Genomic DNA, 26,014 nt, shown 5'->3' on the forward strand with positions numbered 1-26,014 from the left:
GTCAAATTTCCAGGTTTCCAAAACACTTTATCCAATCCATTCCAAAAAAGGGAGAAATTTCAACTCAAAAGCCACTGACTACTTTGTCCAATGTTTCAATTTTGGACTTGCCAAGAATTCTCGCAAGCACCAACAAGTACTAGACGATTTGCTCAGAAAAATTAAAGTCAAACCCAGTACCATGCCTGAGGACATGGCTCAGATCATGAATTCAGCCATGACAAATGCGCCAATCACCTTCTCGGATGAGGACCTTCCAAAGCCTCACTCCTTTCATAATAATGCCTTGTACATCGTCATTCGAGTGAGAGGAATGACAGTACCCCATGTGCTGGTCGATGGAGGCAGCAACCTCAACATATGTCCTGAAATGACAGCGAAGGCACTAGGGATTAAGGAAGAAGAATATATTCCAAATCCTATCACTATATATGGATTTGACAACCATGGTCAAACAGCTAAAGGCAAGATATTTCTGAAAGTGTTCATCAATTACTCAGTGCATTTCGTCCTCTTTCATGTGGTCAATGTACCACCCACCTACAATCTGCTGCTCGGAAGGACGTGGATTCATAATACAAACACAGTACCTTCCACCCTTCATCAATGCGTAAAATGGTCCAAAGGTGGAATGATCAAAACTGTACTGGGAGAAGACTCAGAAGAAAGGCTCCCGCAGCCCATGATCCCTCAACCGTCATTCACAGCAGATATCCCTAGCATCAGAGAAAGTGAAAAAATCAGTCTCGAAGAAAATCTAGAAATACTCCAGACATCAGAGTCATCTCTGCACATTGTGGCCATGACTCAATGGAGAGGTCCTAAGTTCTTTAAGATAGGAGGTCGGATCAACTACAACACTATCAAAGATCATCCATTGTTTCCACAATTCATGAAATCAAGAAAGGGATTTGATTTACTTCTGAAGCATGGTTATCAACCTTTCAAAGGACTGGGTAAAAATGAAGATGGTCGCATCGAGCCAATGATTCAAAAGCATCGTCCCCATAGAGCAGGACTAGGGTTTTCCGGCGGAAGCTCACCAAAGAAGACAGTTTTTGTTAAAGGGGCACATTGAGAACCATTTGTTATTTCCTTTCTATTCTTTTCAAAATAAATTTTTCATTCTATCAATGTCTTTGATCAATTCAAAATCAATAAAATTTCAAGTTTCTTTGTCTATCTGGATGCCATCTATTTCCCTTCTCTATCTCCTTATTTTATAGTTCCAATGTCACTTATGCATAGTTCTTTTCAAAAGATTGTTTGTCTTATGATAGCGATTTTATCTGAATCAAATTTCTCCTCCAAAATTTCAGAATGTCTCCCCGAGCAATCAAGAAGCTCGTTCTCAATCCAAAGGCTTTCCAGAAATCAATAGTGATTCACCTAGTCAAAGCGAGCACAGAAGATGGCAAGGTTGCAAAACAGTCAGATGATTATGCAGAATTCGATCAATCTCTTCAGGAATTACCAAAGTTTGCCTCAGCCCAAAAGCAGGACGAACCATCTACTCTGGTACAAAATCCGACTGAAGATGTCAATATAGGTTCAGAAGACAATCCCAAAATTCTAAAAATCGGTACCAGTCTAAGTCCGGAAGAGAAAGAAAGGCTCACTAATTTTCTCAAGCAACATGAAGAAGTGTTCGCATGGACATATGAAGATATGCCAGGTTTAGACCCAAAATTAGTCGAACACCGCCTCGTTTTGAAGCTAGATGCTAAGTCAGTCAAGCAGAAGTTATGAAAAATGGATCCCAGAATAGAACAACAAGTCAAAGAAGGACTCGAAGATTTGCTCAAAGCATGATTCATTCGAACTATTGACTACTCAGATTGGTTAGCCAATATTGTCGTTGTTTCAAAGAAAAGTGGCAAAGTGAGGATTTGCATAGACTTCAAGGACCTCAATAAAGTGACTCCGAAAGATGATTATCCACTTTCAAGCATTGATCTCCTAATCGACAGCACGATAGGACATGCCATGTTCTCTTTTATGGATGGATATTCCGGCTATAATCAGATTAAGTTGGTCGCCCGCGATCAATCAAAAACTTCCTTAACTACACCTTGGGGCACTTTTTGTTATACTGTCATGCCATTTGAGCTCAAGAATGCTGGAGCAACATATCAACAAGCAATGATCGTCATTTTTCATGATCAGATGCGCAAATTCATGGATGCATATGTTGATGATATTCTCATGAAATCCAAAGAGGAAAATGATCACATCGAAGCCCTTGATCAAGTGTTTAAAAGGCTCATTCTTTATAAGTTAAGGCTTAACCCTCAAAAGTGTATTTTTGGAGTCGAATCAGGCAAACTGTTGGGTTTTCTAGTCAGCAAAAAGGGAATTGAAGTTGACTCAACCAAAGCAAAGACTATCATTGATATGCCACCCCCAACAAATCTCAAAGAATTGCGTAGCCTTCAGGGATGCATGCAATCAATCCGGCGATTTATTTCTAATTTGGCAATGAGATGCGAGCCTTTCAATCACTTGCTCAGAAAAGGAGTGAAGTTTGAATAGGGACCAGAATGTCAGTAATCGTTCGATCGGATCAAGAAGTATCTTCTTAATCCTCCTATCTTGAAGTCGCCAGAATTGGAAAAACCCCTTTTACTATATATCTCAGTTAATCAAGTCGCATACGGGGGATTCTTGGCGCAATACAAAGAAGGCAGCTTGATAGAGCACGCCATTTATTACGTGAGTAAAACTTTCATAGACTATGAAAAGAAATACTCTCAAATAGAGAAGACCTTCCTAGCTCTGGTATGGATGTGTCAGAAACTAAGACACTACCTGCTGGCATCTGAAGTCAAAATCTTGTCTAAACTCAATCCTCTCAAGTACATCCTAGAGCAACCTTTTCTCAGTGGACGAGTCACCAAATGGCAAGTCTTACTGATGCAGTATGACTTAGAATATGTCTTGCAACACTCAATCAAAGGTCAAGCAATTGCAGATCAATTGGCAGATTTTCCTCTGGCGGAAGAGGTAAAAGTCGAAGATGATTTTCCGGATGAGCAAATATGCAATATCCAGCAACATCCAATTTGGAATTTATTTTTCGATGTGTGATCATCGCAAAAAATTTTCTCTCGTAATATTCTATGTCTTCCTTCTCTTTTCCTTTCTGACCTCTATTTCCTCCTTTTTGTAGGGAGAAAATAAAAGACAGAAAGAAAGAAAGAAGAGAAGTGAAGAGAAGAGAAACTCTTTTGTGGGGTCTCACTTGACCTTAATTTGAAAATATTTAAGAAAATAACTCGCCTCTGTTTTGCAATATTTGCGGAAAAACTGGGAGACGGGATTCGCTCATCGGTACGAGGTTCGACCGTTCCTGGCGCCTTTACCAGGGGTAATCGAACCAAGGGTCGAATTCATGCCTTTTTACTTTGCTAAGAAATTATCTAAGAATTTATCCTAAGTCTAAATGCACAAAGAATCATGCTTGTGTGATCCAAGGATGTATACTCCTTTTGAAAAGATGTTTTGAAAATCCCCAAGAGTTTCTGAGATGAATCTGATAATAAAGTGACGAAATGGTTTTTTAACTTAGAACTTAAAATTTAAAGTTCTAAGTTTTGGAATAATCAGAGCTTGAGAAAATAAATTTGAACTTTGAAAGGAATGATTTAAAGATGAGATAAAAAGGAGAAGAAAGGAAATCTCAAAGTCATGAATGGACTTTGAGTTTAGAATTTTAAATTAGGATAGAGATGAAATTCAGAATGTAATTCGAATTTCATTTGTAAAGCTTGAAATCAGAGAAATCCAAATAGAATTGAGAGATTTTTTTGGGAATCTAAATTTGGATTTTGAAATCTGGAATGAAATGGAATTTGAATATGAAAGTCTGGATCCTAAATAGAGTTGAAATCCAAGATGAAATTGAATTCTAGGTTTAGAATCCTAAATGAGAATTGGATCTGAGGTTTTGGAATGGAGTTCGGATCTGAAGTCTGAGATCCGTGGTGGAAGTGAACTCTGCATCCTATACTGGATTTTGGATCTAAAGTCTGAGATCCAAGGTGGAATTGGATTCTGGATCCTAAATGAAATTTGGATCTGAGATCTAATATGGAATTGGATTCTGGATCCTAAATGGAATTTGGATCTGAAGTCAGAGATCCAAAAGTAGAGATTGTACTTGGAAATCTGGATCCAAGTTAGGATTAGGATCTAACTTTGGATTTGGATTCTGAAAAGTCCAAATAGGACTTTTAAGGATGGATCTGGGCTTTGAAAACCCAGATTAAAATTAAAATTTAAGAAGAGTCAAGCTTTGAGATTCAAAATAAATCTCAAACTTTGATTTTGAATTTGAAGATGAGAAAAATAAACTTGATTTTGAAACAAAAGATGACTTCAAAGTTAAATTGAACTTTGAAGTTTGGATGTTGATTTGAAAATTGAAATTTGAATACAAAACGATTTTGGAATTTCAAAGTCAAATTGGATTTTGAAATTGAATTTTTGAATCTTGAAATGAGATAGAATTGAATTTGAATCTATAAATAAGATTTGATCTGACAAATGAAGAAAAGAATCACTTGGAATTTTGAAAAGAGAATTTTGAAAATATGATGCAATTCTATCCTAAATGATGAATGAATTTAAAACATTTTGAAATTAGATTTGAAAAATCGTATTTCATTCTTTAAATGATTTAAGAATGAGATTGAAGATATAATACATCCCTGACTATGGTCATTGAATGTATTATATAATAACCACATTTAAATTCAAGTGAAGAATAAAATACATTTTTGGTGCTTTTATAGAGTTTAAAATGAAATTAACTCTCAATATACCCTGACTATGGCCATTGATATATATTTTGAGTTAATTTTAAGTTAAACTCTGATAAAAGAAGAAAATATTTAAGGAAAATATGAGGATTTTGAAAGAGGATTCAGTGTGGATCCAGTGTTATTCTATAAAAGATAAAAATCCTAAGTTTTGTTCACATCCTGACTATGGCCATTGATGTAAATCATCAACTTAGGATTAATCACCTTCTATAAAATGGTGCACGTACCATTCGTGTTTCACCATTGTGGGATTTGAGAAAATAAAGATCAAAAGCATGAAAACAAGCAATTTATGTCATTACTATGCTCATTCATTCTATCTAAAAGCTGGAAATGTAAATTCTCACTAAGACCTAACTTATTATAAAAATTGAATTTACAACTCCAAGTAATGATATTTTCCACATATTCCCTGCAAGAAGAGAGTTAGCACAAAGTAAAGATGATAGGAGATGTTATATTTTTAATACAAATGCTTATATTTACTCTGAGTGAAGAATATACACCTAATATCCAAGTGTCATGCTTGAACTAATGGGAAAATGTGCATGTAATATCTATGGATTATATGAAAGGAAGGGGCATGTACATGCTTGCCTAGAGGTGATGAAGATATATGATGAAATGATAGAATCTCCAGCCTTCCTGGGGCTAATGTAGAGGAAAAGAGACTACAACACGCTGGGTTCGGTTGATGAAGTGAGAGGTCTAGGCAGTTCCAGGTGAAGGAGCCTAGTGTGAGCTTGGTGCTGAGGACAGTAAAAGGGTAGTGAGATGTATTACAGGAGCTGATGAGATATAACAAATGAATGAATGCCTATAAGGTGGTAGCACCTGGGTATAGCAAATAACAATGAAGGGTGAAGGCAGGACATGGGAGAATCAATGGGCTGTAGGTATAAGGGTATGTTTGATGCTAATGTAATAGGTGAACAGGTGGCTGGTGGGTGATGGGAAAACTAGCATTATGTTGCAGTTGTGTAATGGAGATAACATGATATGTTGTGTAGCACATAAGGGCTGTCGTGAAGGGTTGCATGAGTGCTACAGATGGCAATAACTAGTTGTGGCAGTAGGTGTGTAAGGTATATAAGAAATGATGTTATGAAGAGAGGTACTGTTGGGGTCATGGCTGGGGATGGAAGGGAGCTGGGTAATGGGAATGATAGATAGACAATAAGTAGATGGAATGTAACAGGTGTTGTAGATTATGGAAATGTATTGGTAAACCTGGAAACATAAAGCAAGTTACGAAATATGGCTGTATATCTATGAAGGTGGAGTGAAAGTGTTAATGATAGGTGCTAACAAATGACAATGGTGAATAGTGTGATTTGCAACAATGGAAGAAGTTGAAAGATGGTGTTGGATGATGAGAGTGGCATAGTACAGGTGAGTGCAAGTAGGTGAGTGGGCATGAGATAGTGAGAGTTGGGTGAAGTATGTATTTACAGCAAATGTTGCAGTGGGTTATGCAGAGGTGACTAATGAGCATAGGACTGTAGGAGAAGAAGATATACAAAGGATCAACAGTGGGCTGAAGGTGTGGCTGGTACTAAGGGTGTGAATGTGGGATGCACGCTGGGTGGTTGGCTATGATCATGCTGAGAGGTGGAGCATTGTACAGTGATATTAGTGAAGGTGGTTTTCACAATTGATTTGCAGATGATATATAGCTCCTAGATGCTTTATGGTGCTGGACGACAAGTGAATCTTGGTGAAGACGCTAAGTGTGCCAGGGTGAGGTTGAGGGAAAAGTATTGCCACAGGTTGCTGCAAACGACGTTGTAGCAGGGTGTGTACATACGTAGGCATTATAGAAAAAGAAATGGGCTAATGAGTGATGAGAGGTTGGCTATGTGTTGTGCATTATGTAGTAGGTATGGGTAGGTAAAAGTGCAGTAGAAAGGTGGGATTGGCGTGAGGTGTTGGATTGCAGCAGATGCTGCTGAAAGGTGAATGTGGCGTAACGAGGAGGTATGGATGCTATGAAATGCTGGAGATCAGTATAATATATATGGAGGTGAGGGTCCAACAGGTAATGGAGGTAGACATGCGGAGATGGGTGCAAATGATGTGAGGCAGTTACATGGATACTGTAGCAGTGCAATAATGGTAGTGTATATATGGTGTGCATAAGGGATGTGCAGTGTTAGTGTGAAGATGCAGCAGTGAATGGAGGTATATGCAGGGTGCTGAATGTGATGTGAAAGTGCAGGAGATGGCGAGCAGCCGTGAAGGAGGTGCACAGGTGGATGTAAGGTGCTGTGAGTGAGGGAAGTGGGTAGCAATGAAGGGTGATGATATACCATTGGTGGATGTGAGAACTGGGCAATAAGTATTATTAATGAAGGCAAGTAGAGAAGCAATAGGTACGGCTGGTATGATGCTGCCAGAATGACTGTGGCAAAGGGGAGCGGAGAGATATTGTGTAACAGTGATAGCAGTGATGTGAAAGTTTTGTGAGGGTGTAGCTGTAAGCAAATATATATATATATATATATATATATATATATATATATATATATATATATATATATATAAGAATCTCCAATTGCATTAAGGTTGCTGCATCACAAATCCACAGGAGGCCCTAACAGCCTGTGGCATTATGGAGACACCACCTGTTATGTTGTATTGAAAGCACCCAGTCATTGCTGCAAGTATATTTATTGTCCCTAGAGTTGACACCTATACAGTTGATGCCCAAGGTCAGACAAAGAATATGTGCGAGATCTTTAAGAAGGGTCAGTCCTGCCACCAAAAGAAACTTAGCAACTATTTTATTCAGATTGTAACAAATACCCAATATCCCTATCTTCATGAGCAAAAAATATGACATGTTTGCATCTAACCGTAGCAACTAGCGAGCATCCATAGCTTCACGAACCACATTAAGACCCGTGCCTGGGTCCCTTTCAACAACATCGATCAACATTTTGTCATTAACAGGATCCACTATATTTCTAACAGGATTTTAAAAAAAATAAAAAAAATGGGCTATATCCCTCCCCATCCCTTGATTTGCATATGAGATGACTCTAACTAATAGTACTGTTAGCCACCATTCACATTCATGTTACAATGATCCTGGAGCAACTGAGAGGTCAAATGATATAACAATTGTTGTGATGGACTTCGGTAGACAACAGGGGGTAGAAGAACCACTATATGATAAAGGATGATTTCAGAGGTCTGTTTCTGAACAGGAGTTGGAAGCTGCAACTGGTGGTGTTCAAGCATTACATTGGATGTGAGGAAATACTGGGTAGATCCCCAGCTTGAAGGAGTAATGCGTGATCCAATTCTGATTCTGCTTATGGATGGTGGATCTATATTTGAACCTTGACGTTGAGTGAGGCCTTTTCCTCCTTAACAGTATCAAGGATGTTGTTATATTCATTAGCAGTACTGACACGAAGCATATATTGGTTTGGATTTTAGAACAGGAAGCAGTATTCTTGATTTCCTTATAGGTAGACCTCAGAAATCCAATTTTGCAAAACCACCCAATCTTTCAAACAATGTAAGAGAAAGAAAAAGAAAAAAAAAACATAAACCCTGCTAAAAAAATGGTGGAGACAAGACAATAAACAATATAAATTGGACTAAGCTAAGGCCAAAAATATTATCATACGATGTAATACCTTTGCTATTAAATCGTACCTGTGAAGTAGAGTCGAATAAGCGAAGACTCTCAGGCTTATGAATATGCAATCAATACTTGATCGATGATGGATTCATCAAGTTTACGGAATCTGAGATACACAGATGTGAGGATATTGCATAAAAAAAAATTATCACACCAATTAACTCATCATGACTTGATTTCTTCATGAGCTCAGCTTCTACCAGAAATCAAAACTTAACGACTAATATTTCTATCAAGCAATGAAGACATGATGTTATAAAAAAAAATGATAAACTGAATAATTATAAAACCAAAAAGGGGTTGGCTGAGAATCTGAGGGCACGGATCTTCCAAAAGAAAAATGCAGATATGGAATTATGACAGAGTGAAAGCCATTTTCAAGGTAACTCCAGTCTGCTCTTAGAGCGATGGCAAACCAACCTTTTACGGTGACTCAAAACCAGGGGTCATCAACAAGTATTTCACAAACGAGATGAGCGACTCCCGCAGATCTGATTTGTCTTCCACAGCTAAACAGAGATTCGGTTTTTTTTTTTAGTCCGACCAAGCATTCTATCGTGATTCAGATGCAAATGCGGAGATGTTGCATTAAATGGGGATTACATGATAAATCCAGGTCAGTCAAAACCCACAATGGGTTTTTAGCAGATGAATATCACTTGATGCAGAGGTTTTTTTGCATCGAGACAAGTTAAAATTTCTTGAAAATCTACTAAGCAAGGTAACAATCACCAAAAAAAAAAAAGGGGGTTGACGATTCTTGCTAGATGAGCTCGATCTGATATTGGATCAGATCAGACATCATTGTATAAGCTATTCTATCTATACAACCTGGGTGAAATTACCATGAGAGGAAGAAATTCGATCGGACATTATCCAAGCAAAAAACCAGATAAAATCAGAAAAATGGGAAATCAAAAGTAAAAAATAAGAACAGAAACAGGGGAGGCATGATATTGAAATATCATGAGTAATCCCAATCAATAAAAAGTGATAAGAAAGCAACATGAATCGAAATGCAAATGTAAAACTAAAATCAGAAATGAAGGGGTTGTTGGAATAAATATTTCGTTATTATAGCAATGGGAGGATCGATCCTGCTATATGCAGGCCGATCCTACCATGGATGCATTAGGATAAAAAAAAATGGATAAATACAGTAAGGCAAGAAGGGAATTCTTTACAGGGGATCGGAAAAGAAAGAAAAGGATGATTACTTACCTGCGATGGCAGAGGTAATTGAATCTTCCGCTGCTGTTTGAGGAGAACCAGAGAAGATAGGAAGGTGAAGAAGAAGAAGAAGAAGGAGTTGGGGAAGATTAGGAGAATAAGGCCGGAAGAAGGCAATAAGAAGAACTGAGATGGCGAGGTGAATGGCGGATGTCCTCATTGGGAGCCCTGCGTTTCCCTTTTAAAGAGGTAGAAGAAGCCTCCAGAAGGCATTTGAGAGCTTCAGGGAGGGAGAGAGAGAGAAAGTTTGAGAAGCCCCGCAACGGAAAACCGTTGCAGGTTTTTCAAAGGGGCTCCTTGGTTTTTTTCAAAATTTTCAAAAGGTTTCTTTTAAAACGATTTTTTCTCAAAAAGGGTTTTTTTTAGCAAAAAGGGTGCTTTTTTGTGAAAAATATCCAATGTAATTTCAGAAATGGGTGTGGGTCCGAAAATTTTGATAAAACATTAAAATTCGGATTTTGAATTGAGATAGAACCCTAGACTGAGAAAAACCTCTAAGAAAAATCAAGAATTTGAAATTTTTGAAATTTTTTGGACAATAAGAGATTCGGGATAAGAATTGGATCCAGATATTCGTTTTGGATCAGAAAATTGGGTTAGAAACGAGAATTGGGTTCGGATTCCAACGAATTAGTGAAATAAATGGAATTTTGGTTTAGAAGTCGACCCAATTATTCAGAAGACGGAGGTCAGGGGCAAAAAAGGAATTTTTAGATTTTTGGAAAATTTGGGGTGTTCACACGATGGTTCCAAGAACATGGTAGGAATAGGCATTGGTATCCTATTAATCACTCCTGAGAAGGAGATGATTCCATTTTCTCTCAAGTTAGATTTTCAATGCACCCACAATATGGCTGAGTATGAAGCTCTGATCCAAGGACTAAAGATTCTACTAGACTTTAATGTCAAGAGAGTGCATGCTTACGGTGACTCATTGCTCGTTGTCAATCAAGTCCGAGCCGGATGACAAGTCAAAGATCAAAAGCTATTTCCTTATCAGAAAATCGTCTCAGCTCTTGCCAACAATCTTGAAGAATTTCAGTTGTTCCATATCAAGAGAGATTTCAATCAAGTGGTTGATAGCCTAGCCAGCCTAGGCTCCATTATGGCATTCAAGAATGGAGAATCTTGTCGCTCCTTCAAAATTGGCAGACTTGACCAACCTACCTTCCTTCTAACGAAACAAGTACACCAAGCTGACCAAAAGAAGAAGCCTTGGTATTACGATATCAAAAACTTCATAGAAACTGGTGAATTTTCTCCAGAACTCTCAAAGAAAGAGCAGCGAGCAATTCAACGCATGTCTACTCGATATTTTATTCTGGCCAATGTTCTCTATCGTTGTGGATTCAGCTCACAGTATTCCAGATGCTTATTCGAAGACGAAGCCAAAGAAGTCGTGCGAGAAGCACACGAAGGCATTTGTGGTGGCCACGTCAGCTACCAAACCCTTGTCAAGCAGATCATCAGAGCAGGTTACTATTGGAAGACTATGCAGCAAGACTGTTATCATTTTGTGAAGAAATGTATTCAATGTCAGATACATGCACCCTCTATTCATGCTCCAGCAACATATCTGCAATCTGTTGTCTCTCCATGGCCGTTCTCTATATGGGCCTTTGATGTCGTAGGTTCCATCACTCCTTCTGCTTCAAATGGCCACAAATACTTTCTTGCTGTAATAGAATATTTCACCAAATGGGTAGAAGTTGTCACTATGCACACAGTAGAAGGCCGACACGTGGTCTCTTTTATTCACAAGAGCATCCTTTGTCATTTCGGCATACCGCATGACATTGTATCAGATAATGGCAGTTATTTCAAAAATGAAAGAATGAAGACATTCTACTCAAAGTTCAAAATCCATCATCATTTTTCTGCTCCATATTATCCTCAAGGGAATGGTCAGGCAGAAGCTACCAACAAGATCTTAATTTGTATCTTGCAACGAACTATAGAAACAGGCCGTGACTGGCATGAGAAGATCCACGATGCACTATGGGCCTACCGGACCACCATTCGCACTCCAACAAATGCTACTCCATCAGAACTAGTCTACGGAACAGAAGTAGTATTACCTCTGCATGTTCAGAAGCCCGCTTTGAAATTTGCATCACTTCTAGAATTACCCCTTGATTAATACCAGCAGCAGCGACTAGTACAACTAGACTTGCTCGATGAGAGAAGGCTAAAACCAGCAGAACATGCTCAATCCTATCACCAGAGAATACCCAGGCAGTACGCGAAGTCTGTCATCGAAAGGAGATTCAAAGTCAATGATTTAGTACTTCGATCTACGACCTATCTCAAGCATCATCCCGATGGCAAATGGTCGCCAAACTGGGAAGGCCCCTACTTCGTCAAAGAAGCATTACCCCGCAACTCATATCGGCTCATCAATGCCGATGGGGTAGAATTACCAGATCCCATTAATGCTCGACACTTTAAAAAGTTCTATACTTAAAACATCCATTCTTCCTCTGTAATCTTCCTATTTCCTTCAATAAGGATTAAACTTTCTTTTCCCAGTTACAATGGGGCATTTTTAAAATTTTGTTTTGTATACAGACATGATAAACAAATTCCTCATTTTACACATTTGTGCATCAATTTACATTCATTTGCATCCAACTGCATTAACATCAATTTGGTCAGAATTGGGATTTCAACAAACAGTCCCATCACAATTCCTAATTGTTATTCAAAATTGAAAAACAATCATTAATACTGAACCAAAATCCAGTGCTCGAACTGGTATTATTTCAAAAAAAAAACAGTGCTCGAAATGGTACATTTCAAAATACAACTTTCAAGTTGGTCTATATTTTTCTTTGAAAAATCGAGTTCCGACTCGGGTTTTCTCTCAAATTACTTTTCCGTTGAAAAATCAAATTTCGACTCGAGTTTTCCTTCAAATTACTTTTCCTTTGAAAAACCGAGTTCCGACTCAGGTTTTCCTTCAAATTATTTTTTTTCTTTGAAAATCCGAGTTCCGACTCGGGTTTTCCTTCAAATTATTTTTTCTTTGAAAAACCAAGTTCCGACTCGGGTTTTCCATTAAATTATCTTTCCTTTGAAAATCCGAGTTCCGACTCGGGTTTTCCTTTAAATTATTTTTCTTTTGAAGATCCGAGTTCCGACTTGGGTTTTCCTTTAAATCATTTTTCTTTTGAAGATCCGAGTTCCGACTTGGGTTTTCCTTTAAATTTTTCTTTTGAAGATCCGAGTTCCGACTCGGGTTTTCCTTTAAATTATTTTCCGTTTGAAGATCCGAGTTCCGACTCGGATTTTCCTTTAAATTATTTTTCCTTTGAAGATCCGAGTTTCGACTCGGGTTTTCCTTTAAATTATTTTTTCTTTGAAGATCCGAGTTCCGACTCGGGTTTTCCTTTAAATTATTTTTCCTTTGAAGATCCGAGTTTCGACTCGGGTTTTCCTTCAAATTATTTTTCCTTTGAAGATCCGAGTTCAAACTCGGGTTTTCCTTTAAATTATTTTTTCTTTGAAGATCTGAGTTCCTACTCGGGTTTTCCTTTAAATTAATTTTTCTTTAAAGATTCGAGTTCCGACTCGGGTTTTCCTTTAAATTATTTTTTTTCTTTGAAGATTCAAGTTCCGACTTGGGTTTTCCTTTAAATTATTTTTTCTTTGAAGATTCGAGTTCCGACTCGGGTTTTCCTTCAAATCATTTTTCCTTTGAAGATTCGAGTTCCGACTCGGGTTTTCCTTTAAATTTTTTTTTTTCTCTTTGAAGATCCGAGTTCCGACTCAGGTTTTCCTTTAAATAATTTTTCCTTTGAAAGATCCTAGTTTAGACTCGGGTCTTTTCTCAAATTATCTTTCCTTTGTTGATCTGAGTTCTGACTCATGATCTCTTTACTTTATTCGAGCTCTGACTCGAGCTCTTCATTCTCCTTTGTTGATCCGAGTTTTGACTTCGTGATCTCCTTACCTTATTCAAGATCTGACCCAAGCTATTTATTTTCTTATGTTGATCCAAGTCATTTTGATCCTCAGGGTCAGTCAATTTCTCAAATTTGACCTTTTGCCCACCAATTTCCAATCTAAATACTTGGATCATTCAATAATTCAATTTTGACCTCCAGGTCACCCAATTTCCATTTTTTTCAAATTCAATTTTCAATTTCGACCTGCGGGTCACTCAATTCTCAATTTTGACCTCCTGATCGCCCAATTTTCATACACTCAATTTTGACCCTCGGGTCATACAACTTCGACCTTTGGGTCAACCAATTCTCAATTTTGACCGTTAGGTCATCCAATTTCAAACCTTCGAGTTACCAATTCTATCTCAATCATTTTCGACCTATGGGTCACCTTTGCCAATCATGGTTGTATTTGTTCCGCCTATTGGCCAAATATCCAATTTCAATCATTTTCTCTTGCGAGAGACCCTTTTTATAGGGAGAGTTCGAGGGAGCTCATTCTTTTCACATGCTATCCAATTCGTTCACTTAGCCCCTTTTCAGGGAGAGTTTGAAAGAACTCGTGTCTTTGTGAACCGTTTGCAAAACAATTTCCAATTTCACACAAGGAACACTTTCTATAGGGAGAGACTCAACGGAGACTCACTTTTCTTATGGCCCTCCCAATCTTCATACTAGGCCATTCTCGTCATGAAGGACCCTCTGTTTAGGGAGAGTGTGATGGACTCGTTCCTTCATGACCCAATTTACCGACCTCACTACTATCGGCTCACTTTCCATAAGAGAAGCCTAATATTAGGGAGCTTTGACGAAAGCTTAATTTCTCTTCGAAAGTTCGTTTTGCAAACACCTCCTCTTCAGGGAATAGAGGAGTAATTTCCATTTTCCATTCAGGTAAGGGCTAAGCCTGAGTCTCTCTTTTTGGGGAAAAAGAGAGGAGAATTTTTGTCATGGATGTGTTGAGCCGGACCTCAAATACTCTCTTTCACCAAGGATTTCAAGAACATTTTGTTAATTTGTCAATCAATTACCTGTTGATTTCAGAATTTTATTGCACAAATCTTTGCATCAGTTTACCTTCAGCATTACTTCCAAAAGAGTGAAACTTTTGCGAAAAGAGATTCAAAATTCAAATTCTTTCTATTGGCCAACCAAAATGATGAAGGATAAATCCTCGATATGGCCAGAAAAGAAGATTCATTGTTATTGCAAAGCCACAAATGATTGATATTGATCGCAGTTATGGCACATCTCTAAAGACAATTCTTATGAAGATGAGGCAGTGAAAATATCTTGAGCGCTAGAAAAGAGAGAATTTACCCAAGCCCTGTCTCCTCAAAATCACCCAAGCTACAATTAAATATCCGCAAAAGGGATCTCTCAATTGTCGTCAAGATGAAGGCAAATTAAGCGAGTAGACCCCCGAGGCCAAAGAAGATTAGAAACATCTCCAAGATGACAGAGTTTGCGACGGATCCTTCCAGGGAAAGTCCAAAGCACTGTCGAGATGAAGGCAAATGCGATGAACCTCCCGACAATCCCTAAAATATATTTAATTTCCGCTATCATCCAGAGATCTCTAAACCAATGAGCCAATATCATCAACATGACCCTTAAGGCAAAGAAGGATCGAAACATCTCCAAGTTGAAGGAGTTTGTGACGTACCCTTCCAAAAGAGAGCGAGAGAGGAAAAAGAAATAGAGAAAAGTCAGGACATCTCCAAAATAAAGGATGATGTAATAAACTCTCCCGAAGCCCAAAAGATTATCATGAGAGAAGCTCCCAGGCTATCAAACTGCCAAATCTATCAAGAATCTTCTTTAATTTTGTGAAATTCTATTATCAATATTCTTTCATCAATTGCTTTCATAATATCAAATTCTATTTCCTGTTCATATCAAGGAAATTGATGGCTTCCTTGAAGAAGGTCAATCGCAAGCAATTTGGATTCCAAATCTTGATTCTATGAAGTGAATCTCGTTTGGAGGTAATACTTCAGGTAGAAAGAAGGAACATTTTGCAACAATATGCAACATTTTCAAATACTTTGAATCAACAACAAAATCCTTAATATTTTGATAATATTTTCTAGCTATCCTGACGTGAAGTGAGAGCTTGATGTCCATTTTTTATACATCCTGACACCAATTTTTAAATCCCTCTTTAGGACTTGATTCATTCCCTTCTTTTTATAATTTGAGAGCGCGAGCTCTCAGATTCACACACTTCCCTGTGTCCTCACTGTCCCACCATAGGCAGTCCAATTTCGGTTCGAGGTTGAACCACCAATCATTTTATCGCAAAAGACAATTTTAAAAGCTATTTAGTCTCAGCGATGAGACGCCCAAGACCAATCCCTTTTCAAGCTTTAGGGACTTCATTTTCCTTCCTTTTGCAAAACCCTTGTCGGATTTAGTGTGCAAAATCCGAAGGTTCCATCATGGTCTCTTCCTTCGAGGATTCCATTCATTTTCCGCCCAATCAGGTTAAGAGTACAAACCTGAGCCTCCTTTGATGAGGTATTTCATTTTCCACCCAATCAGGATAAGGGTACAAACCTGAGCCTCCTTTAATGAGGTATTTCATTTTCCGCCCGATCAGGTTAAGGGTACAAACCTGAACCTCATTTTGATGAGATATTTCATTCCCCAATCAGGTTATGGGTCAAACCTGAGTTTTTTCCTATGCGAAGCATTTTCTGTCCCATCCAGGTTAAGGATAAAAATCTGAACTTCACCGCCACAGAGCGAATCAATTCCTCTTAGTTCTCCATTTCATATCTATCATCTTCACCAGGTTAATATCTCTATACCTAGTCAGATCCTTCTAATTGGGGCATTTTTTAGCCCAAATTTGGTGTGTTTTTCTTTGTCACTAAGCTCGGCCACAAGGCGGCTTAGTAGAAAAGAGGGGCATCTGTAAACACCCCAAATTTTCACTCACCTTTCTGTTATCTCCACCAATCATCACATTTCAGTTCTCTGAAATCAATAAAGGGTAAAATGGTCATTTTCTAAGATTGGACCTTGCAGAAAGTCCAAAATTTTATTCCCAAGTCTCAAAATTTCTCTATTTAGGCTCAGAAATATCTTCAAACTGTAGATTTTCAAAATCCTATTCTTGACAAGAAGCTAGAATTTCCAATTCCTGATTCAGAGTAGCATTTCTTGAAACATGTCTTTGCATAGCATTGCATGACCATTTCACATCATTTCACTGCACAACATGTCATTTTGAGATCCATAACAACTGATTTCCAAAATTATCGATCCAGATTCGAGTTTTAAATATTTCAAAAGTGATTTCAAATCCCTGGGCTTTTCAAAATAGTCAGTTTCCCTCGTCTTAACCCCCAGGACTCCAAATTACAAAAGTTTCCTCAGGAAAACAATCTGGATATTTTGATATTGATTTTAAAAGTTCATCACTTGGAAAGAAGGGGACACAATTTTAAATTTAGAAGAGTTTATTTCAAACTTTTGCAAAAGGGCTCTGAATTTCTCTGCATCTTGTTATTTTGCCCTAAAGGACCATTTTCTTCTAAGTTTTGAAATCAAGCCAATTTTTACTTCGTATTTTCTAACTAGCCCACTATTATAAAATCCCAAAAAGAATTTATTCATTTTGAATTTGCTTTTATTTCAAATAAATGACGTGGGACCCACCCTGAAATGGCATCACACTTAAATTCTCAAGTATTTCTCTTATTTTCAAACAGTGCCCATCCGGAGGTGGCACCAATTTATAAAACCCTTTCTTTAAATTTTCAATTGTATTTATTTTAATAAAATAATCAGTGGGCCCACACATAGGTGGCGCCTCACTAAAGCTCACTGCAAAGAAAAACAAATAAAAAATTGTTTTTTTATTTCAAAAAGAGTTTTCTTAAACCGGCTGAGGTGGCACCACCTTAAAAAAAAAGAAAAAAAAAAATTGTTTTACTTACTCTTTCATGTTTTTACTTTTCCCCCAAATGGAGCCATCGTGAAGCCGCAAGAATGGGTTCACTTTACCTAAACCTTAGGTAAAGTGAATCAAAGTTTTTCAAATAAACAGAGGGTCGTCCCCTTCCAAAATGGCGATTTTTCAAAAGTTTTCAAAAAATTCAGTTTAAGATTTTCAAAAATTTTCAAAAGTTAGTTCGAGAGCCTCATAGAGGCTCCGATCTTTAAAAAGGCTTGGATCGCAAGAAGAGGGGGGCAGATTTCTTTTATTCCCATCTCTTGAACACCTCTGAGAGTCCTGCAGTTTTTGGAGACTCTCTTGGCAAGAATCCCCAATCTGCGAGTTTTCTAGACCCTAGCACTGAGTCCCCCTTATCACCTCTTTTCCTCTCGGCTAGCAGGAGGCTGAACCCCGACGGCTTCTGCCCCCCCCCCCCCCTATCGGCTGGAATCCCCTTTCGATTACCCTTCTTCCTTCCTTCCAGCAGGAGAGGAACCCACGATTCCAGCTCCTCTACCCCTCGAATCCCTATTGTTTTCTTGTTCATTCCCCCTTACCATTCACGGTCCTTCTTCAAGCCAGGGATCAAAGAACTCCAGCAAACCTTTAAGGTATAAAATAAAAATCCAAAGAAAAAGCTATCTTCATGTTGTTGGTCCTAAGCATTGGGCCTCCCATTCTCAATAAATCAGTCTTCAAGAGGTGACACCTGAAAGGCATCCAGTTTACAAAATTAGGTAAGAAGTTTTCCTATATTTGCTACTCTGCTACTTAAATATGGTATTCGTATTATGCATATGTGGTAAATCCATCCTTTTGGTTAATATGATTTACCTTCATGTTTGTTCATGCATTAAGGATCGAGGATGCCTCTCAATGGTACCATCGATGCCACAAAAGGTAAGTTTTAGTTGCATTTGGGTCCAATTTGTTTTCAAGATTATAAACTGATGATACATGAAATACACATCATGTTAACTAGTTATTCATGCATTTTGTGGTGAGTTTAAGGTTTAAAACCCACGTTTAGATGTATTTTGATATCAAGGGGCTGTGGTTTGAATTTCAGAAAAATCGGAGTTAAAATGAGAGAGTTATGGCTATTTTAGTGTTCGGGCACAAATTTTGATGTGGATCAGATCCATATCCGACCCAATTAGGCTGTTTTGGACCTTGGACCAATCATTAGAGAGCCCAAATCCAACCCACATGCATATCCATACCCAACTACAAAAGATTTGCAGAAAACCCCTCAGAAAGTGGCGCAGAGAAAATATTTCTTTTATAACCTTGTTTCTGAAAATTACCAAAAGTATAAATATACTTTTTCTCTCAGCCCTAGACGTCTTTGGTATTGGAATTGACGCCCGCCTTTGTGATTCTCACTCCAGCCCCCTTCCAACCTCTCATCTCACCTCATTTGCCTTGAAGATTGAGTTTTGCTTGAAACTCAAGCATTGCTTTCTCTCCCGTTTCAAGTCTTTTCATTTTTTCTTCATCCTTGCTGTGGTTAACCATTGTTTGTTGTGTTTTTGCAGGTGTAGCAGAGGTGGAGAACATCTATCTTGTGTGGAAGTGCAAAACACTCCAACAAGATGAGCCGGTCCTACCTCCATTCGGTTTTCTAAGCCCTCCGATCGCGAATCGACACCTTTTCCTTCTTCGGTGGATCTCCAACGTGTTGTAGCTGTAAAACCCCTGCTCGTGGTGATATTTCAGCATCCTCGAACAATCTGGGACGTCAATCTAAAGCCATTGTCCGCTCTCTTCTCCCCCACAATCGTCGGATCGCCCTGGAGGTAGGTCTTCTTCTTCCCTTTCTTCTAGTTAAAACCCAAATCGTGTGTGCTCGTTGTTCTTGTTTTATTTTCTGTTCGTGTGCTGTGTTTTATCATTCCAGCCTTAGTGTAGCTTTTGTGCACAGACCAACATGGTAGATTTAGGTTTGGTTTCATTTTTAAGTGTTCAAGTCTTGATTTCCCATCGTTTTCACTCAAAACGTGAATATCGGCTAGATCCCTGTGAACACCCCAAAATTTTCAAAATCTTTTAAATATTCCCTTTTTGCCCCTGATATCATTTTCTGAGCAATTGAGCCACTTTTAAATCTAAATGCCAGTTCATTTCTCAAGTTTTACTGAAATTAAATTCATTTTATATATCTGACTTGATTTCGGGTCCGGATTCATTGTCAAGATCCAAATTTGAGTCTCATGGTCTAAATTTTAAATTAAATTAAAATTACAGAAAAATACCAAAAATAGTTTTTTTTAAATAGCTTGGACAGTCTATCCGACATCCGATTGGATTTACCATGTTGTATTTCTCGATTCGAGTCTCAAAACTCGAACATTTTTCTCAAAACCTTGATACAAACCCATTTTCTGAAAGAATTTCACCAAAATAACCCCCAATTTTTCATAAAAAACCCTTCTTTTGTAAATATCTTAAAACATTGTAAAAACAATTCAAATTCCTTAGTTTTCAGAGTTTTGTTTTCAAAAAATACAAAAAAATGTAGAAAATTCAAGAAAAGAACAAAAAAAACAAGAAAATCGAAAAAGAAAACAATAGAAAAAATTTCAAAAAAATTCAGAAAACATGCAATTCAAACTCTTTTTGAAAACCCTCTATTGAAAACCTTTTTTGGGAAATGCTTAAAAGGAAGCCCCCCTTGGGAATTTTTGAAAAATGGCGATGGCCATCTCCCGCGCACATTTTCCCCTCTATTTCCACCTTCGATCTCCAACCATCGCCTGGGTTCTCCTCTATCCATCTCCAACAATCTTTCTCCTGAACTATCCTCTTTTTCTTTAAAAGGAAAGCACGCAGATGAATGAGAGATCGCTTCTTCCCCCTTTCACATTCACCATTACAATCGGTCTCCTACCTCACCCCTCCCCAAGTTCACGCATCGATCCCTCTCCTCCTTCTCTCTTTTCCCCTCTTCTTCTTCTTCTTCTCCTTCTTTTCCCTTCCTCCTCTGATTTTTCTTCCCAATCGGCTAAAGGAGATTAAATCTACAGTAGAGAATTACACGAAGGAAACTCAACCTCTAGTGATAGCCACGGTAAGGACTTCCCATCTCCTGGTTCTGAGTCCTCCTTTTGATTTTCTCATCTAGCCCCTTGAAGCATCTGTGGTAAGGTTGATCTGCTTATAGCAGATCAGCTTATCTCAACGCAATATCAATGGAATGATCTCATTCCAACACATTTTTTTTTCTTTTATTTTACATATATTACTATTTTCTCTCTTTGTGTTTGTTTTGCTGTTGATATTGCCCTCTAATCTACGTTTGATTTCATTTTCTGATGTCACTTTTTTTTTTTTTTACCATACTCTATTTCAGTTTTGGCCTTCTGTTTAGATTTTGGGAATTCCGTTTTATCTCATATATCGTGAATATTGGATTTAAAATTGTTTATTGTTCTTTATTGTATTTGCACAGTTTTGTTCTTTGTTCTAACTTCATCATATTCGTTCATCTTCCCTGCAATCGAGTTGTAGTCCATCATCTTCCTGTATATCGCAAGTTCTCTTAATTTTCTTTCTTTCATGTTATTTTTTGTTCTGTATGTTTAATTTACAAGGCCCAACTTATATTTGATTGTCAGTTTTTACTACATTCTAGTTCATATCGATCTCTGTGCTCATTCATTTTCCAACATCTTCATGGTTTCTACAACTGAATTCCTTTGCATTTATATTTAATTTATTATGGAATGCTTGCTCGATTCAATATGGATTCTTGTTTTATTACAATACTTTGTTCAATTAAGAGCTACTGTGAAAATGTTGGCCACTCTCAATCAGAGAATTACTGAACTTGTTACGATTCACCTGAGTTGGATCAATCCTACCATTAGCCCTTATGACAAGAGGGTCGGTTCCACCACAGAACCCCCACATGAATCCCTGCCTTGTCCTCTCTCCTCCCCAAAGGATCCGAGCCGAACGATCATAAAATAATCCAGATTCTGGGACCTTCCTGGTTGATGCTTGATATTAAGGTAGCAAGAGATGTTCATGGGAAGCTCAGAGCTCGGTGGTGGCCATCATGAGACGTTCCATGATAAGAGCCAGTGCATAAGTCTTGAAGGTGTCGTGGGGTTCCTGAGTCTGATCGTATCAATTTTGTTTAATGAAGGTATCTCCCATTGCCCTTATTCATCAAATTTCAGATACATTCTCAAAAAAAAAAAGAGGAAAAACTCTTTGACGTTATCCTGGAAGTACCTGCATATCGCATGATCAAGATAAAGATGCACTCATCAGCTAACCATTCTTCTAATGAACCTAGTGTAGGGAAGTTGTACATCTTAAAATACATCATGGTTGCGTGAAGAGTATTTAGGAAAAATCTTCTTGAATGCTTCAGTGGTTATCAGAATATTTGGCCTCAACGTGCTTTTCAAATAACTGGAGCAAAGTATAAGATTTCTATCAACTGTTGCACAAAAATCCTGTTTGATTTGCCAATACTCGTGCATATAATTTTGGATTCCTAATTAGTGATTAGAAAGAAGGCCCTTATCTGACTGGCATCAGATCCCCTGCAAAATGCCAGAATGATAAGTATTTGAACCCCTATCATTGGATCTCCTTTTTTGTACTCTAAAAGTCCAGCCATGATGATTTAATTCAGCGATGTCAATTGAGTTTAGTATCATAGTTCCATTGCTTACATATTTTATTTTATTTTTTTTTTGTATTGTAAGAGCATGTCACTAGTAATTCATATACTGGATTGCCAAATAGAGGCTGATTGGTTGCTTGCTTTTAATAAACATCGTCTTCGGCAAGAATAGTCTCACAATTACGAAGATTACATGCATACCTCATTGTTGCCAGAAATAACTTGTTGGATTGTTTAAGCTATAGAGACCAAACCCCAGTAGTTGTTTTCACCTTTCCAGTGGCTATTTTCTCTAGGCCCTCATCAATAGTTGGATTCTCATCAACAGGACAGCAGAAGTGGCAGTCATTCCCCAACATAATATATTTTCCTGTAAGAAGCTCTGGTGCAAGTATTGAGGTTTGCTCTGCTTTTTTAAACATTAGCATAATATTAACCCATTGGTGTGTTCATGTTTGCTTTGCATTGGAATGACTAGGTCTATATCTGCATTATAACTTGTATTTAGACATATCCTATATCTAATTTGATATATCATTGCATTCTCATTATCTATCTTGCTACATTTCTGATTCCACCCTCATTCAGAAAATTGGTTTGTAGTAGTACCATTTGCATTTCATAATAAAAATCTAATAAAATATGTTCATGACTGCTGCTACCATATGCTCCATCATCTTACCCTACTTTCCACCTGTTTCCATATTCCACATGCAGTTATCCAAGTTTTCATTTCCAGCTGCTTCACAATACCCTTCCACCCGTTCCTCACTAGAATGCTTACCAGACGGTGTCACCATCTTGCAAGAAATTATCTTCTGCTGAAGTATCCGTCATCAGCTACCCTCTCTGCACTTAACACCCTGCAAAACACACTATTCACTTCCAGCATCTTCACTTCCTTGCATATTGTTGTTTCATCTTTACTTACTTACCACACCCGTTTATCACTCTCTTCATTCATAACCCCATTCCCTTCACTGTGCACAACATCAACAGTGTCACCTGTGAGTTACAGCCTTATCACCAACACACATTTTATGCTAATGACACTATTCACCCTGCAGCCTAACATAGCATATGCCATCATTCATTTCAATATGTCCACAGTATTATCAGCCACATCCTACACTTCCACCATGCATTCTCATAGCCCATAATGCTTATAATTTTCTTCATCTGCTGCCCTTCTACTGGCAGCATCTTGAATGATGCTCACAACCGGACTTCCACATCACCATTTTTCATCAGCTCCACAATAATATTTAGTTGCATGTAGGGATATCCTATAGATACCATTTTCAGCATACGCATCCATCTCCTTCATCTCTTCCTATTATACCATATTGCAAACAATCTTGTTACAGTACCAGCTCCTCCTTCAATGCTACTCACCATGATGCAGCATCTATCACCAGCATCGGTTGTTGCTGCCATCCCTACTACCTATTACAACATATATCACCCAGCGCAGGCTTTACACTCCAGTTGCCCTTGCCAGTCATCCCCAGCCTTATACACAGCTGCGTATTCAGTACATTTCACAACAACCCTCACTTGCAGCTCCATCCACATTCCACCCATCCCAAGTAGTGCTCTGAGTTGCAGTTGTGACTAGTAGTCACTTTTTTAGTAAATTTCTGTACAAAATACACAGTCTACCATACGCTTTACGTATCTTTCATTAACCTAAAAGCCGTGTGTATACCTTCTTACATGTGGATTTTCGTTTTGCTATGGTATTGTTTATATATATATATATATATATATATATATATATATATATATATATATATATATATATATATATATGCACATTTTCTCATAAATGCAGAATATGCCATATGCCTCCTTTAGCATGATGTAGCATCCTAAGTTAAGATTAGCATATCCATCTATATTCATATTCACAACCTAATTTCTTTCCTTTATCTTGGTTTGGTGCTAACTCTTCTTTCTTGCAGGAATCTCTAGAAATGTTGATGTCCTTCTTAGATTAGGATTTCAAACTCAATTCAAGTTGTAATAGCTAGGTATTAATGAGAATGTTTATATTTCCAGCTTTTAGATAGAATGAATAAGCATTATAAAATCATAAATTGCCTGTTTTCATGCGTTTTTTCCTTTATTTCTCAAATTCTCACAAATGGCAACACGAATGGCACGTGCACCATTTCGTAAGAGGTAATAAATCCAAAGTTGATGATTTACATCAATGGCCATAGTCAGGATGTAAACAAAACTTAGTATTTTTATCTTTTATAAAATAATACTAGATCCACACTGGATCTTCTTCAAAATCATCATATTTTTCAAATATTTCCTTCTTTTATTAGAGTTTAACTTAAAATTGGCTCAAAACATATACCAATGGCCATAGTCAAGGTATATTGAGAGTTAATTTCATTTTAAACTCTATAAAAGCATAAAAATATATTTTATTCTTCATCTGAATTTAAATATAGATTATTATATAATACATTCAATGACCATAGTCAAGGATGTATTATAATTTTCAATCTTATTTCAATTCATGTAAAGAATGAAATACGATTTTCAAAATCCAAATTCAAAATTTAAATTCATTCATCACTTAGGATAGAACTACATCATGTTTTCAAAAATTCTTTTTTCAAAACTCCAAGTGATGTAAATATCTTCTTCAATCAATCCTCAATTCTTATAAAATCTAATTCATCCCTTCATTTTCAAATTCTATTTCATTTTTCAATCTCAAAGTTCAAATTAACTTTGAGATTTCAAATTAATTTTATATTCAAATTCAAAAGTTCCAAATCCATTTTATATTCAAAACTCCAATCAAATTCAAAGTTCAATTTTACTTTGAAATTCTTGATTCATTTTCTAAATTCCAAAATTCAAGTTTTCAAATTCAAAGTCCAATTTGACTTTGAAATTCATTTATATATTCAGAGTTTGAAATCTCAAATCAAAATTCCAAGTCCAAAGATAGATACTAATCTCAACTTGGATCCAGATTTCCAAGTATAACTCTCCACTCTTTGGATCTCAGATTATAGATCCCAAAATCCATTCTAGGATCTAGAACCCGATTCTACTCTAGAACCCGATCATACTCGAGGTATAGTTTGGATTTCACCTTGCAAACTGCCCACCATTCATTTCTATCTGACTTTTTTATACTCGGATATGAAGTATAACAAACTTGTTGAGCTTGCGAGGCTAATATGAATGGTTCATATGTTCCAAACCTGGATTTATGATTCACCTCCACAATGCCTGAAGCTTTGTCGAGTCTTGTTGCAGTTGGATCAAACCAATGACACTTGAATATCGTAACCCTGTTATTCATGCCTAAGTAAGTCAACTCCATTATTTCCTCTATAACACCGTAGTAATCATGTTCATTTTCACCGTAGCTGCTACCCTTGACACACACGCCACTATTTATCATTGATTTGTTTATACCGTAGTCTTTTGTATGGAATCGATAACCATTTACAATATACCCGTTGTAGCATTGCACAACTTTGGTCGGACCATTTTCTAAATCACATATTCCTTGATCTTTAACATCACCATGGCGAACCTACGCACAGACATAAACAATTATTGTGATCACGATCAATTAAGTAACTTAGTGTTGTTTATAAGTACAAAATTTATGTTAGCTTCTTTACCAACTGTTTCAACCACTCCACAAACTTAGTTTCACGTTCTTTTTGTACTTCTGCATCAGTGAGATGTGAAACTTCGCTTTGCAACTCCAGATCAAATCGTCTGCAAACCACAAAT

The sequence above is a fragment of the Nuphar pumila genome, chromosome 7, assembly GCF_984573655.1.
Source record: "Nuphar pumila chromosome 7, dmNupPumi1.hap1.1, whole genome shotgun sequence".
NCBI lineage: Eukaryota > Viridiplantae > Streptophyta > Magnoliopsida > Nymphaeales > Nymphaeaceae > Nuphar > Nuphar pumila.